A 15694-nucleotide genomic window follows, 5' to 3' on the forward strand; every position below is an offset into this window, starting at 1 on the left:
CTGCTTCCTTGTCCCTGAGGGCAGTTTTGCCATGAATCCTATTGACTAACCACTTGAACAGCTAGAACTGAGATTCTTTTATGGGGGACTCAGTCAGGGCACTTGCTGTGGTTATCAAGCCTGTATTTATTCACTGGTGAGAGACATGATATAAAGCAGGGCCTAAATCAGAGCTAAGGAGTAGAAGAGATAAAACAGAAGCCTGTGACTGTTATCTGGATGTTCTTATTCTGTTGAGTATCTCCCAGAGTTGCTGTCGCATGCACATTCATAACTGTATGGACATGTTTTTTAATGTTCCTGTCAGATACTTATTTACATTTATCTCTCAGTTTTATGGGTGGAATTAATCTGCTCTAACCTGAGAATGTGCAGATTAGATGTCTAAACCTGAGTAGGTCACCTTAGACTTGTCTTATTTTAATATAGAGAAATAAATGTCTTCCTGATGTAACTGATCTTTTTTTTTAGAAGATGACGTAAATTACATGAATGACTCTCTGAGGTGTCTGATTTTACCTCTGACTGTAAAGGCAGTTTGGCATTTTTAAACAGATTCATTAATGTACAATTTTTACATCTAAGACTGAATTGAATCCTTTGCTTAATTGCTTGAGATGAATATGCTCAGCACTGTGACTTACTTGATGTGGTATTCTGTTTCACCAATTTTCTGCCCTTCCAGATATTCTTATATTAATTTCAATACAAACACTCAGGATAGGATTAACCTCACTGGTAATTCTCTATCTGTGACTTTTTCTAAAGGAAGATATATATATGAGCTAGCCACCTTAATTTTTAGTTTACAACAGACACCTAATTAGTTTTTGGAGTTTGATATCCATATGAGCTTGTCATGGCTTATTCCCCAGAAGCATTTTTTTTTAAATCATGTAAAAGTTCCCCTCAAAACTATCTCAGAACTATCTCTTTCCTTAAGATTTCTAAAATGAGACAGTTGATTCTTAACTGTTATACTCTCAAAACCAAGAAATTTTCAGCATGTGCAACTGTAAGAAAATTGCAAATGAGTCAGAGGAAATGCTATTCTTACTCAGCTAACTGCATCCATATACAAGTGTCCTGGTTTTGGGTGCGTTAGAGCTAACTTCTCAGTAGCTGGTATAGTGCTGTGATTTGGATTTAGTACGAGAATATGTTGATAACACACTGATGTTTTGCTTCTTGTTAAATGCTGTTCGTCCTAAGACAAGAACTGTTTTTGTGTTTCATACTCTAACAGTGAGGAAGTACACAAAAAATCCTGGGAGGGAGCATAACCGGGACAGGTGACCTGAACTGGCCAATGCCCAATATAAAAACTGGGAGAGGTACCTGGAAGGGGGGCCAGTCGGGGTGCAGGGACAGGGTCTGGCATTGGCCAGAATGCAGTGAACAATTTTATTTTGCATCCCTCGTTTTTCCTTGAGTTTTATTTTTTTCCTTTTATTAATATTACTATTATTGTATTTTACTTTTGTTTCAGTTATTAAACTGTTCTTATCTCAACCTACAAGTTTTACTTTTGATTTCCTTATCCATTCCACTAGGATTAAGGGAGTAAGGTGAGCAGCTGCATGGTGCTTGGTTGCCAGCTGGGCTTAAACCATGACAAGTTGGGCATCTAGTATAATTCCTCCAAGAAAATTCCCTCTATTACCATAGAAAGAAAATAGGCATTTCCAAAGTAGGAAACAACTTGGCAACAACCTTATACTTTTTAGACAGTGAGATTTAAGTTAGACAAATCCAAAATGGGTAAAGAATACTTTACATATGCATACAGGTCAATTTGCACATACTGAAGTTCAGATTTGTATTTTCTGTTATCTTGGGAAATGTATATCATCTACAAAGGTTGTTTAGCTCTGTAAAATAGGAATATGATATTTTTCTGTTTTGGAAACCAAATATAAAGAGTAGTTGCTATGTTTATGATACCATTAGCAGACTATGAAAGGTATTTGGCTGATAAAAGATAATTTGGCTGAAGTAAATAAAAATGGAGGTCTTTCCACCAAACAACAAACACCTAGCTGATGGTCACTGAGCAGGAACATGTTTATCTTGGCTTCTTCCCTAATAAGTAGGAAGAGATAGTCCTCCTTAGATGTTGTTGTACCTAATACTAAGTTGCTTTTTAAAGTCTCTTTTTTCACCTTCAACTAACTACAGAGTGAGTTCATGATAAATATAATCCCAAAGTATTTGAATAGGTGACTAGAATTAAGGAAAATGAAACAAGGTCAGACAATGAAGTCTAAGGAATTGAAATTGCGCATGCAAGTATGTGTCTCCAAAGGTGACACTGTTCCTTCAGTAAATATATATATCAAGGAAGTTTGTGACAAGGAACAATCAAGATGTGATCTCTCAATGGAATTTTCACACTAGAGCCAGATGTTTTTATTTATGACAGACATTTCTCAAGACAAGTAGTTACATTTTCACCTTTCCAGCACCAGAAATTTTGAGGAAAATTATATATAATTAATATATATATATATTGTGTGTATATGTGTATACATAGAAATATGTATATACATTATTTTGTTGTGTTTTTTATATTCAGTTTGAAAGAAGATGAGCATATCCTGCAGGAAAAGCTAGATGGTGTAAGACAACCTGTCAGTAAGATGCAAAGTAATGACATGTGACTATTTTCCTCAGGACTATCTTCCTTCAATCTGATTTACTTTTAGCAATATTAATTCTTTGCCATTTTTTTCACATCATCTCACACAGCTTTACTATCATGATAGAAGCAGGTGACAGACCCTGTCTTCTGAATCAGTACAGTACTTGTACTAGATCAGCAAAACATAAAGGTCTTACTCATCAAGTAAGACCTAAATATTCTTGAGCTATGACAAGCATGTAGACTCAGCAAATACACTTCAAAGGAAACATAGATGTTAAAAAGGAAAGAGTGATCATGGATTCTTTTATAAATGCCTTTAAAGACTACAAAACCTGTCACTCTGTGAATTCAAGCAGTTTAAATAGGTTAGTATGATAATTTAGGACTTAAATTAATTGTTTTAAAACAACTGATTTTGTTTTTTTTGTTTATTTGTTTTTCTTATACTGAGATGAGAGTGGCTGAACATATTTGCTGTTAAATAGATGAAAACTTACATAAGTTTTATTCTCACAGTTAAATTCTAAATTCCATACCACAAGCACTAGTACACAATTTGGTATAAACTGTGTTGCTGTAGCTCTTCCACTTCATAGAAATAATAAAATAAAATTGCTGTACATAGAGCTGCAATGCAGTGATTCCCTTTTTGTTTTCTGTATTAATATTCTACCCACCAGACCAAAGAGAAACATTCTCTGAATAGAGTATTGGAGTATTTCTGAAGTAAAATTGGATCAGTTGCAAGAGGAGAAGTCACTGTTCTTTCCACAGTAGTAGTTTACCTAGAATCCCCAAAGTACAAATGTGTCTAAATCCCTTTGGCAGAGAAGGGAATTGAAATTTCCTATAATCTGAATCCTCAAACCACCGACCTAAGGGACTGCAGAAAAACGCTCTTATCACAGAATCACAAAATTATTCATTATTCATCTTCAGTTACCCCAAATAGTATCTTCCTTTTTTTTTTCTTTTTTATTTTCTTTTCCCCTCCAAGCAGAGTAGCTGGTAAATTTATCCTACTTTTAAACACATATAGAGAAAATTTTAACTCAGGAAAAAATGCATAGAATTATATATCTCTAAATGCTATACAATTTGAAAAAAAAAAAACCAATAAAACTTCTTCTGAGAAGGGACTGAAAATTTCCCAAATCCTCAATTTCTAACTCCAGTATAAGTCCAACCTTACTATTCATATGTACAAAAATGGAGTACAGGGATCTTTACTGTACTGTGGAAGTTCTCTGTAGGACATTCTTGTCTTTTTTTTTTTTTTTTTTAATAAAATTATACTGCTCCTCTGCTCAGTCTAATATTCACTGGTCCATCTGATAAGTCTGCTAGTGCGTCTGTGTCGATTTGTAGAATCATAGAATCAGCCAGGTTGGAAAGGACCTCTAAGATCATCAAGTCCAACTCTTGGTCCACTACCACTGTGGTTAGTAGATAATTGCACTAAGTGCCACATCCAGTCTCATCTTAAAAACCTCCAGAGACAAAGAATTCACCACTTCTCTGGGCAGCCCATTACAACGCCTGATTACCCTCTCTGTAAAGAATTTCTTTCTAATATTTAACCTAAACCTCCTCTGGCAGAGTTTTATATCGTACCTTCTTGTCCTACTGCTGGTTGCCTGGGAAAAGAGACCAACCCCCACCATGCTACAACTTCCTTTCAAGGAATTGTAGAGAGTGATGAGGTCTCCCCTAAGCCTCCTCTTCTCAAGGCTGAACAATCCCAGCTCCTTCAACCTCTCCTCATAGGACTTGTGCTCCAGTTCTTTCACCAGCCTTGTTGCTCTTCTCTGGATCTGCTCCAGCATTTCAATATCCTTCCTGAACTGAGGGGCCCAGAACTGGACACAGTACTCTAGGTATGGCCTCACCAGCACCGAGTACAGGGGAGGAATCACTTCCCTGGTCCTGCTGGCCACACTGTTCCTGATCCAGGCCAGGATGTCATTGGCCTTCTTGGCCACCTGGGCACACTGCTGGCTCATGTTCAACTTCTTGTCAATCCAAACTCCCAGGTCCCTTTCTACCTGGCTGCTCTCCAGCCACTCTGTCCCCAGCCTGTAGCGCTGCCTGGGGTTGTTGTGGCCAAAGTGCAGGACCCGGCACTTGGCCTTATTGAACCTCATCCCGTTGGATTCAGCCCAACTTTCCAGCTTGTCCAGGTCCCTCTGCAGAGCCCTCCTGCCTTCCAGATGATCGACACTCTGCCCCAACTTGGTGTCATCTGCAAATTTGCTAATGGTGGACTCAATTCCCTTATCTAAATCATGGATAAAGATATTAAACAGAACTGGACCCAACACTGATCCCTGGGGGACATCACTAGTGACCGGCCACCACCTGGATGCAGCACTGTTCACTAACACTCTCTGGGCCTGGTCATCCAGCCAGTTCTTAACCCAGCACAGAGTGCCCCTGCCCAAGCTGTGGGCTGCCAGATTTTTCAGGAGTATGCTATAGGAGATGGCATCAAAGGCTTTGCTGAAGTCCAGGTAGACTACTATAAATTACTACTGTAAGTAGTAATTTATAGATTAGCATCTGATCTTGTGAAGTGGGCCATATCCATCAATGTGCATGGAATTTTATAGCGTAGAAATAAAATTTACCTTGTTCTCTTTAACCCTGTAGGACAAATCAGGAAGTAATTAAACTGACTAAACTAAGAACTATAAAATGTCATTTGTTTATTTAGAATATATATCAACAAAGCATTATCGGCTAAAAATAGGTATATTCATTTGATTAATTTGAAATAAATATTCACTGTTAAAATCAAAGTTAAATATATCTCTACATTGTTAAATCTCAGTATATACTATTTATATAGTATATATAAACATATATATAATACAACCTTTTTATCCATTAGTGGGTAATTATAACATGATAACGTAATTCAGATTAATTTTTTTCTTATTATTATTTGCAGCCAATAAAGAAGTAAATATAGACATTGTTTCTATTAAGAACTTCAAAACTGTGAAGATGGTGCAAAGTTTCTTAATGTTGAAATTTTTCTTTAGAAACAAGTGATCTATGTAGTTCTATATAGTTCTCAAATAAAAATCTCTGCTCAACAACTAAAAAAAAAAATTAATTCCATAGTTAGTTACAACAATCATGAAACCTTGTAAATGAGGGTGATGGAAATTATTTTTTCAACTCTGTATATTGAAAAGTCAAAGTTAGTTTTATTTCCTCATTGACAAATATACCAAACAAAGAAATCTTTCTACACAAAGTGACAATTATGGACTTATTACCATAAATGGTTTGTTTCATTTTTTCATTGATGCTCAAATGTTTATAGTACATGAATAAATTCAACGAGAAAAAAAAAATCTAAAAAAAAAATAAAAATTGGGACGTGCAGAATAGTTTGTACCATATATATAAAAAAAGGCTGATAAGGATGGTCTGAGGAGTTTGATAAAATAATCCAAGATAGCTGAATATAAAAAAGCCTTGCTGACTTATGAAAAAAAGCAACCCATGGAATTTAAAAGACTGATGCTTATTTTTGCAGTGGTTCCTGCAAAGAAATCTTTCTAAAAGAGGCTTTCATACTGTCTCTTTATAGACCTCAATGAAATAATTATGATAAATAATTCATGATTTTTTAGTTTTATTTTCCATGGGGAATTGAAAATAATTTATTTGATTACTCCACTAAATATGTAGACACTATATGGCTATGCCCTGTGAAACATTTACTTGTTTATTTTTCTGAGGACCACAGGGTCACAAGCACATGAAGATTCAGCTTTGTCAAAACAATTGTAAACCATGGTCACCATTGTTACATAAAATACAACTTTGCTAGTTCATAATGAACAAAATAAGATCATAAAAAAGTATAATTATTCTTTGTTTTCAGGGTAACATTTTCTGTACTATATTGTGCCCATTTTTATAGACTCATTTGTCTGACAAGAGTCATCCATATGAATTGGCAAATTTTTCCTTTGCTGCTATTCGGCACTTTTGGTCTGTCACTTAGAGACCAATGTTCAGACAGTCAGCAAATTTCTCCTAAAGCAAATTCTGTGGTTTTAGGAGAAACTAAATGACAACTGATACTATTTCCACAGAATAGGCAGCTGAGAACTGGTTTGACTTTTTAGTCACCTCTTGTTGCTCTTCAGCTGACTTCTTGCATTTACTGTACCTCCATAATCATGACAGCAGTGGAAGAAGAGAAAACCTTGTCCATCAAAAAGCAGCTTCTGACTCACCTTCTCACTTACATAACTGCTCTCCCACCCCTTAGGTTGAAATTGCAACTAAAATACAATTGTCTCTTTTCCTAGATGATAGACTTGGTTGGCCACTGTAAATGTGTAAATTCATTACTTGAGTTCAATGAAAGTGCTTCTGCCTCTCCTTTCCCTGCTTTCAAAATGAGTTGAAGTGGGAATGGCACTGTGAACTGTGCAGAATGTTATATCAAGTTCTCATGAAAATTTTAGTTACGCAGCCTTTACACCTTTCCTCTGGACAATGGTCCTGAGTAACATGTTAGGAGGAGAAATGTTATTTTGCAGAGCTTCAAGTCACAGTCACCTCACTCTTTTTTTTTGTTTTAACCTAAGATGGTTAATTTCTGTGGTTTTTTTCCTGTATAAAAGAATGAATTCCTACTGTGTTTCCATGAAAAATATTCAGTCATTCTCACCTTTTCATTATGACCAGAATTTCACCACAAACACAAGGAAAGAGAGACTAGTGAGATTTTGCATTATATATTACCGGGAACAACTGTTTATTTTGTGCTGAACACATTCAGCTTGCTTCAGTATGTGCTTAGTAGATGTGGCATGTCTGTTCCTGTATAATATTAATACACATTGATCTTTCCTATGTTTATCTCAAAACAGGATTAATAAAGGAAAATAAACACAAACACATACATTATATATATATATATAATTATTAATAACATATGTAGGCAGATGACTAAGTCCTGTCCTTGTATTTAACTAACTGAACAGAACATGAAAAAACATGACAACATGAGGTTAACATGAGAAAATGTTGAGCATAATAAATTAGAAAATAATAACCTGACAAAACTTTCAAACTGTACTGTGAGAAATTACAGGATTTTGTGTGGGGCTAAGGGAAGTCATGTGAGACAGATACACTTCTCAGCTAATTGGAGGGGAGCAATGAGGACCTACTGGGTACCTTGCAAGGCTAGCAGGGCCTCAGTAATCCTATCAGAAATACCAACTTGTGGTACCAATGCAGCAGACCTGAGACTAGAAGGGAACACTCCAGATGTGAACTATTTAGCTGGGAGAAGAAAAAAGGAGAGATAAATGTGGATGAGGGAGGAACAAACATGGAAAAGTGGAGAGATGGGAAGCTACACGTGTCTGATAGACTCAGCCATTTTGCTTTTCCGCTGAGCTCTGTTCCTAGTGATTTAAGTCTGTCCAACCTCCTTACTGAACTTTACTTCTCACTTCACTCTGTGAGTGTGCTCTGTACTCTGAGACCATGTATGTGACTGGTAGTGAACTTTAGGTCAAATATGGATATAGGTACCAGCAATTGGAGAGACAGAGGTCTCTATGTGAGGTCCCTATCTGTGGTTAGCTGCAGGATAGACCTGAGTTTTGTGTATATCTGCTATGAAACTTCCAGTCAGACTAGCCAGCGTGTAGAAGAAGCCTAGGAAAGATCCAGGGTCTGAGTTTCTGAATGAGTTGTAGACCTAGGATTCAGGTATGGTTGTTAAGTGAATTTAAAACCTGTGCTAATAATCAAGAGACCTGTGACTGTGGGTATGACTGTGGGTTAAGGAGTAAGCGTGACTATCTATCAACAAAAACCTTCAGTCCTGATCAGCTGGAGGGGCAAAACAGCATTTAGTGTTGTCTGTGTTCCTGCATTAAAGGTTTTGTTGGTTTCTGTGTCTGTATATGTGTGCGTGCACATGTGCTTGTGTGTGTGTACACATGCACACAGATCTTTTGGGGACATTTATTTACTGGCTGGATCTACTGATGGAAAGAGTAGCAGCTACAACTAGTAGACTGGGATTCCCTGGGGAGTGAGTGTGTACCAAATTGAGCTCTACCAGACTGGGAAAGAGGAATTCCCAGTGCCCTGAGGACCATCAGATTCCGTTTTTTAACAGTGAGGAGCATGGGGAAATTTAGTTTAAGCACTTTGATAGTTGTATTCTTGCATGCGTATTTGTTTTGAGCTTTACCTGAACTGAGATGAGCTTTAGCATGAAATACTACTGCTTATAAAATGCTGAAAATCAAACAAGAACCTTTACTGAGCAGCTCTGATATGCTGTTTGCATTTCCTGCATTTCTCCTGCTGTGTGCTCCAGGCTGCTTCTTTTGTGAAATTCAATGTCAGTGTTAAGAAACATATTAGATATAGAAGTGAAATTCAAGGACAAGTCCAGGAGAAAACAAATACAATCTAACCTGACTGTAATTCTTAGGTACCCAGCTGCTGAAACATAGATAGGTATTGAATATGAAATATTTTCTTCTCTCTTCAATATGTGAGAATAATTGGGGTTTTGGAATTAAGACCAGAACAGACTGAGTACTGAACAGCTTGCTGCCCTTATCATGCAGTTACATGGTGCCATGTAATTGCAAATGTTGAGGTCAGGGTTACATTTTAAATTGCTTGTTTAACTCAAGGTTGTAGGACAGTATGTTTGACAACAGAATCTATGGACCTGAAACCTCTCCTAAAGGCAAATGTTTACAAACTTTCCTCTATATATGAATATGTGTACTTTTGCAATTTTTCTTTGGAAATCTACCCAAGTGAATAGGAGTTAATAAAATTTTTGTCCATCTTTTAATACTATTGGACCATGAATGAAATATGCATCTGAAAATACTTGTTTCAATACCTCTCTGATCAAAATGACATTCAAGTCAATTCTAGAAAATCAACAGCTGTTTTTTGAATGCAATGTAGTAGAAACATTTGCTATGTAAGAACATTTGCTATTCCCCTTATTGCAACTATAATATTGTGACTACAGGGACCTAAGGACCAGGGTGGAGGGGTTGGAAAGCGAGATGGTATAGCATTCCATTCCTGTGGTAAATGGCATAAGTAAAGTCCTTATGCCATTGTATAAGTGTATATATGTGAACATATGAAGCAAAAGAGAAAGAAGGAATTAAAAGACTGCATCTAGTCAAATAACCACAATATGACTATGATGCAAGACATGTAGTGAGATAGCTTCAACAATTAAAGTGCTGGATGGATTCAAGCTCTTTAAGAAACATAACAGAGAAAGGACACAAATTCTTGTACGCTATTTGAAGGAGTAGCTTTAGTGTACATTTATATTTCTAAGAGGTGGATGATAATTTATGGGTCAGGATCAGAGAATAGGTTAGCAGTGGAGATGAGATCGTGGTGGAGAGATTCTGGAGGTCACGTTGTTATGTCATATGATAAAACATTGTCTGCACAGTCAGAAGGATCAAGCTGGAGACCACTCAAGCATACTGGGAAGGATGGATTACATCTAGAAGAACTGGTTAATGTCTTTATGAAGCATATCTATAACATCTTTGAAAGACTTAACAATCACAGAATTCCCTCATAATGTGAAGAATTCAAATGTCACACCTTTCTTCAAAGAGTATACACGGAATTAAAAGCAGGTCAGCCTAGTCGTAGTCCTTGGGGACATAATGGACCAAATCCTTCTGGAAGATTAGTCCTTGGGGACATAATGGACCAAATCCTTCTGGAAGCCATGTTCAGGCATGTGGAGAACAAAAAGTGATAGGGAATGTCCAGCATTAGTTTACCAACGTGTATGGCCAACAGGTTTGTCTTCTGTGATGAAATGACTGACCGTGAACAGGAGAGAAAACATGTTATTTACTTTGACTCTAACAATGCTTTCGATGTGTTCTCCCACAGTACTCTTTTAGTATTGGTGGTGAGTTAATGACTAGATGGATAAATGGAAAGGAATGTTGAATACTACCGGGATTACTGGATACAAATATCATGAGTTCAAACGTCCAACTTAAAGCCATCAATGAATGACAGTTCTTAAGTGTTGATAGTGGAACCAATATAACCATTACTGACAAGGATGATGGACCAGAGTGCAAACAGTTCATAAATTATGTGCTTGAGGATGGGACTACCATAAAGGGGGACATCAAAAAGCTAGAGAAATAGGATGACAGAAACCTCAAGGTTTTGAATCAAGGCATATGCACAAACGAGGCATGGCTAGACTCTGTGTCTCAAATTTGCTGGAAAGAAGTCTTTCAGAAATTAGACTTTGCTCCACATAGGCAACAAGTTACATGTAAGTCAATTGTATGCACTTGTGGTTATGAAGACTAAATTTAGGTTGGGCTGCATTTGTAAGCATATAGCTAGAAGGTTGAGGGAACTGATTATTCTCTATTTGCATTTATGAAACCATGTCTGAAATTTTGCAACCAGCTGTAGGCCCCCAGGAAAATAAAAATTGGAGCTAATTCAACAGAGGATTATCAAGATTGTCAAGGAGCTGGTGAACATGTGGAGAAATTAAGAGACCTGGGTTGTGTAGTCTGAAGATGAAAAGGTTTCGGGAAATTTTACTGCTGTCTTCAACCACTGAAGAGGAGGTGGGAGATAAGTCAAACTGTTACAAGTATTGCAAAGTGAAAAAGGCAAAAGGTGACAGGCACAGCTTCCTGCAAGAAAAACTCTGATTAAATAAAAGGGAAAAAACCCTTCACACTGAAAGTGGTCAAATACTGAAACAAGTTGCTGCAAGAGGATGTGGAATCCCCAGCCTTTGAGATATTCAAAACAACTGCACAAAGTACTGAGCAGTGTAAGGTAACTTTGAAGTTAGTATTGCTTTAAGCAGGAGGTAAAAACAGAATTCTTGCAGTCCTTTCCAATCTAAATTATTTTCTCATTCTCTGTTTGTATTAACGCTGGCATATCACAAAAAGAAAGATTTAAATATTCAACCGAAAAGAACATAAGAACAGCTATGACTATGCTGTTTATTAATTTCATATGAGAAAGAGAGAAGAGACTACTGTTTTGAGAACCCTTTGAATAGTTTTTAGAGCAAGACTTGTTATGAGTTTTCTAAAAGAGTAGTCTATATTAAACTCACTCAAACTGAGATTATAGTAAATCTGCAACTATTATTCTGACCAAAACCTATGGAAACTGTTTCTTCATTGTTCCATTTGAGATACTCATATATGATTTCATGATCTTACACAAGATAATCAGGTAGCTCATCTCTGAATTTGTCATATCTTATGCAAAATAACAGAAGAAATTCTCAAAATTCTTAGCATTGAAAAGCTACCACTGAGCCCAAAATGCTCTGCTGTGAGCAGAATGGTAGCAGGCATATAAATCCATATCTTTTATATTCCACTTGCAATGACTAAAGACTATGAGAATTTTTTTTTTTCTTTCCTAGCCAAACTTTTCTAAGTTTCAGGTGGTCTAAGACATCTGAAGATGCTTTTTGAGTTGTATACTGAGAAGCTCTCTTTAAGGCAGATAGAACTTTCACGTGATAGCAGAGTAACTATAGAGAAATGCAGGGGTTAAGCAGGCTTTATGTACCATTGATAGGAACTTAGATTTTGAGCTTGAATCTTAATGGTGTTTAAGACCATTTTAGCTTCTCATAGTGATATAAGAGTATATATAAACTCATAGGAAATTTTGGTTATGCTCTACCTATGTTCTAGACTCTTTTTACCAGTGAGAAAGTGGCTAAATTGTTCCTTGTGAGGTGAATTTATTGATAAATATATCTCTTTCCACAACAAAAAAATGGTCATCTAAAAATATCAACCATCTGTTGAAAGATATTTAAAAAGTCTATATGTTTGTCTTAATTGCCTACTTAAAATGACTGAAATAATCCTCCCATCCATCCCTTCCTATTATCTAGGATTATGAATAAGCCTTTAAACAAATTTACAGTCTTTTAAAGGCCTGATTCTCAGCTGGTATAAATTACCATATGAAATGTGTAAATTGGCAAACCTCTGGTGCTAGTAAAGCTGAGAACTAACTAAGAAACTTCCCAATATTCCAGTGTAAACTCTTCAATAGTTTGTTTAAAATAATGCATTACTTCCAGGATGGATTATTGGAATATAAATGTGTTTCCCTATGGAGGTAAAAATGGTTGACATTTACCGTCTCAGTAGATCTCTGATAAATTTCCATAGGGCTTTCTTATACAGAATTTCAAACTGCTAAGTATGTTATCTTTATGTCTATTTACACAATAGACAATAACAGCCATGATTTTAAACCAACATTTTTTTATTTAATTAAAAGTAATTAGAAAAATAATCTAGTTACGCTTATTTATCTCTGTGAAGATTCTTTTGCTGTGAGCATGAATGATGCTCATACACTTTAAAAATAAATTCTGGCTAGGTATGTTGATTTTTTTATGCTTCTAACAGTGTCAGAGTCAGAGTTTCATTTCTTGCACTTTTAGTTATACTGTACTATACTAGTACTGCTTATCTTTTTCTTTTTTTTTTTTTCAAGTGAGTTTCATAATCTGTGTGTAAAAGTTTAACAGGTTGAACCTACTTCATGTCCGTGAGATATACCAACATCCTTTCCAGTGACACCCTGAAACATACGACGAGTTATGTAAGTATTTTGGGACACCTATACTCACAGAAGAAGGATACAATGACTTTGTACTCTTTAGGGTGGAAAATGTGTCTCTTCTACAAGCAGAATTGCAGAGTGGAACATCAAGAAACATAATATACATGAAATATTTTTAAAAAGTTGTATAATTTATAGTGTTCTGATGGAAGTATGTACCTGATATGGAAAAGTCATTCAACTCATATTAAAATACTCCCAAATTTACTCCTAATACCTAAGAAATAGATATCCAGGCACCAGTTCACCTTTTCAATTATATATTTGCTTAAATTTCCCTACAGATGATTACTAGGAAGGCCAGAACTGTACTTTTCATCACCACAAGCAATATCAGGGAACTCGCATCTTGCTAATAATACGTCTAGATTAAAGACAAGAGTCTTTAATTAACAATCCTGAATTACATCTGTCAATATTGGATCCTAATTATAGTACCTTTTTCACTAGAAATTCAGATTATATTTAGTATTAATCACAACTTATGTTATTCATATTTATTGATAACAACATAGAGAAAGTAACTTTACTTCAGTATTCATGTCATTTTGCTTTTCTGCACTCTAATTTCAACATATTTTGAACAAATTATTCTTTGAGAATTTTAAAAGCACTTTCACAAACAAGAATGAAAATTGCTATGTAAAAGCTTATTTTGCTTTTTATAGAATGTATTCTATGAAGGTCTTCATTTATTCCAAATAACAGATCTGGAAAGACACATATGTTGCTTCTTGCTTATAAGATATTTGGTAGCTGTCAGAAAAGTTTGAGAAAAAAGACCCTACCAAAAAAGAACTAAACTATGAGGATTTATTTAAAGATATTTTTTTAAGAGATTGCAAAAATATAGTAGTCCCTTAAGTTAGAACCAGGGTACAGGGCAATTACATTCTGAGGATTAGTAAGTAAAATAAATGCAGAGAAATAATTCCTGGAATCTGTTGTATTTGCATAATCCTTCCTATATATTTTATGTATGATCTAAATATTGTTTCATTTTAATAAATTAGTGGTGAGTTAGGACAAATACCTAATAATTTTTCAGTTTCATGGCTGCTTGTATTGGGTCTGGATGGCATGGAGTTAATTTCTCCCATACCAACACTCATAGTGCTGTTTTGTGTTTGTGGTCAGAAGAGTGTTGATAACCTACCAGTGTCTTGGCTGCACAGCATCAACTCTGTTTCTCCAATCCTTTCCCTCTCTCCAAAGGCCTGTAGTCTGTGGTATGCAAGAGGCTGGGAGGGGTACAGTCAGGACAGCTAACCCAGGCTGACCAAAGGCATGTTCCATACCATAGTGCTCAGCAATAAAAGCTAAGAGAAAGGAAACGGTGAGGGATACTAATTATTAAAGTATTCTCTTTACAGAGCAACCTACTTCCCAGGAAGGAGCTGGATGTCACCCGCAGATGGAAAGTAGATGATAAATATTTTTACCTTTATTTGCTTCTATGTGTGACCTTTGCTTTTATTTATTAAACTGTTTTTGTCTTGACCCATGAGCTTTTTGTCTTACTTTCTTCCCCTGTCCCGCTGAAGAAAGGAAATGACAGAACAGCATGGGGGCAAGCCAAGGTCACTCCATCCCATTAAGGCTTCCAGCTTTCAGGTGTTTGTGGAGATTATTATTTCCATTTAAATAATTTCTTGTTTCAGTTTTCTTCTGGAGTTGAAAAGCAAGGAAGAGAAAAATAGACCTAAATGCCAATCATTCTGTTGCATGTTGAGACAAAACAAGGCACAAATATAATTAGTGGGAAGTTTCAATATAAAGATCACAAAAGGGACACCAACAAATCTCCTGTTTTCAATTCTAGAAGGATGACTGAGCTTTTGTAAACAAATAACTCCCTTGCTATAGTCTAGTTTCTCTTCTTTGTCTATTATAATCTGAGAAAAATGTCCAAAGTAAAAGAAATACCTTTATCAATAGTTTAGTCTGCCTAGTTCTTTGTCTAAAATTGTTTTCTGAACTTGTGTTAATAAATGATGAATGGAAACACTGTCTGAGCTGATGGTTTTCTATCAAGGACCCTGTAGATCTACTGAAGTTTCTATGCAGTGCTGCTCCGCCGAATGACAAAGTGAATCCACTGAAGTGGGTCAAGTTTAGCATTAGTAATAACATAAAACTTGATTTCTTATGAGAACTAATTTTCATAAAAAGAAATGTTTCTGCAAATATTTACTGGCAGACATATTATGTTAATGACTTAAGGTACTTTTTAGGTGCAGTAACTGTAGAGATTTCCACAAATATTATTCTTCCAGTGATTATGTGGAGGATAAGAAGAATTTTAAACAAAAAAATTAAAACCAGTAACTTTCAATTCAAGCT

This window comes from Corapipo altera, unplaced genomic scaffold (assembly GCF_003945725.1).
Source record: "Corapipo altera isolate COAL_440 unplaced genomic scaffold, ASM394572v1 0, whole genome shotgun sequence".
In the NCBI taxonomy this organism is placed as follows: Eukaryota; Metazoa; Chordata; class Aves; order Passeriformes; family Pipridae; genus Corapipo; species Corapipo altera.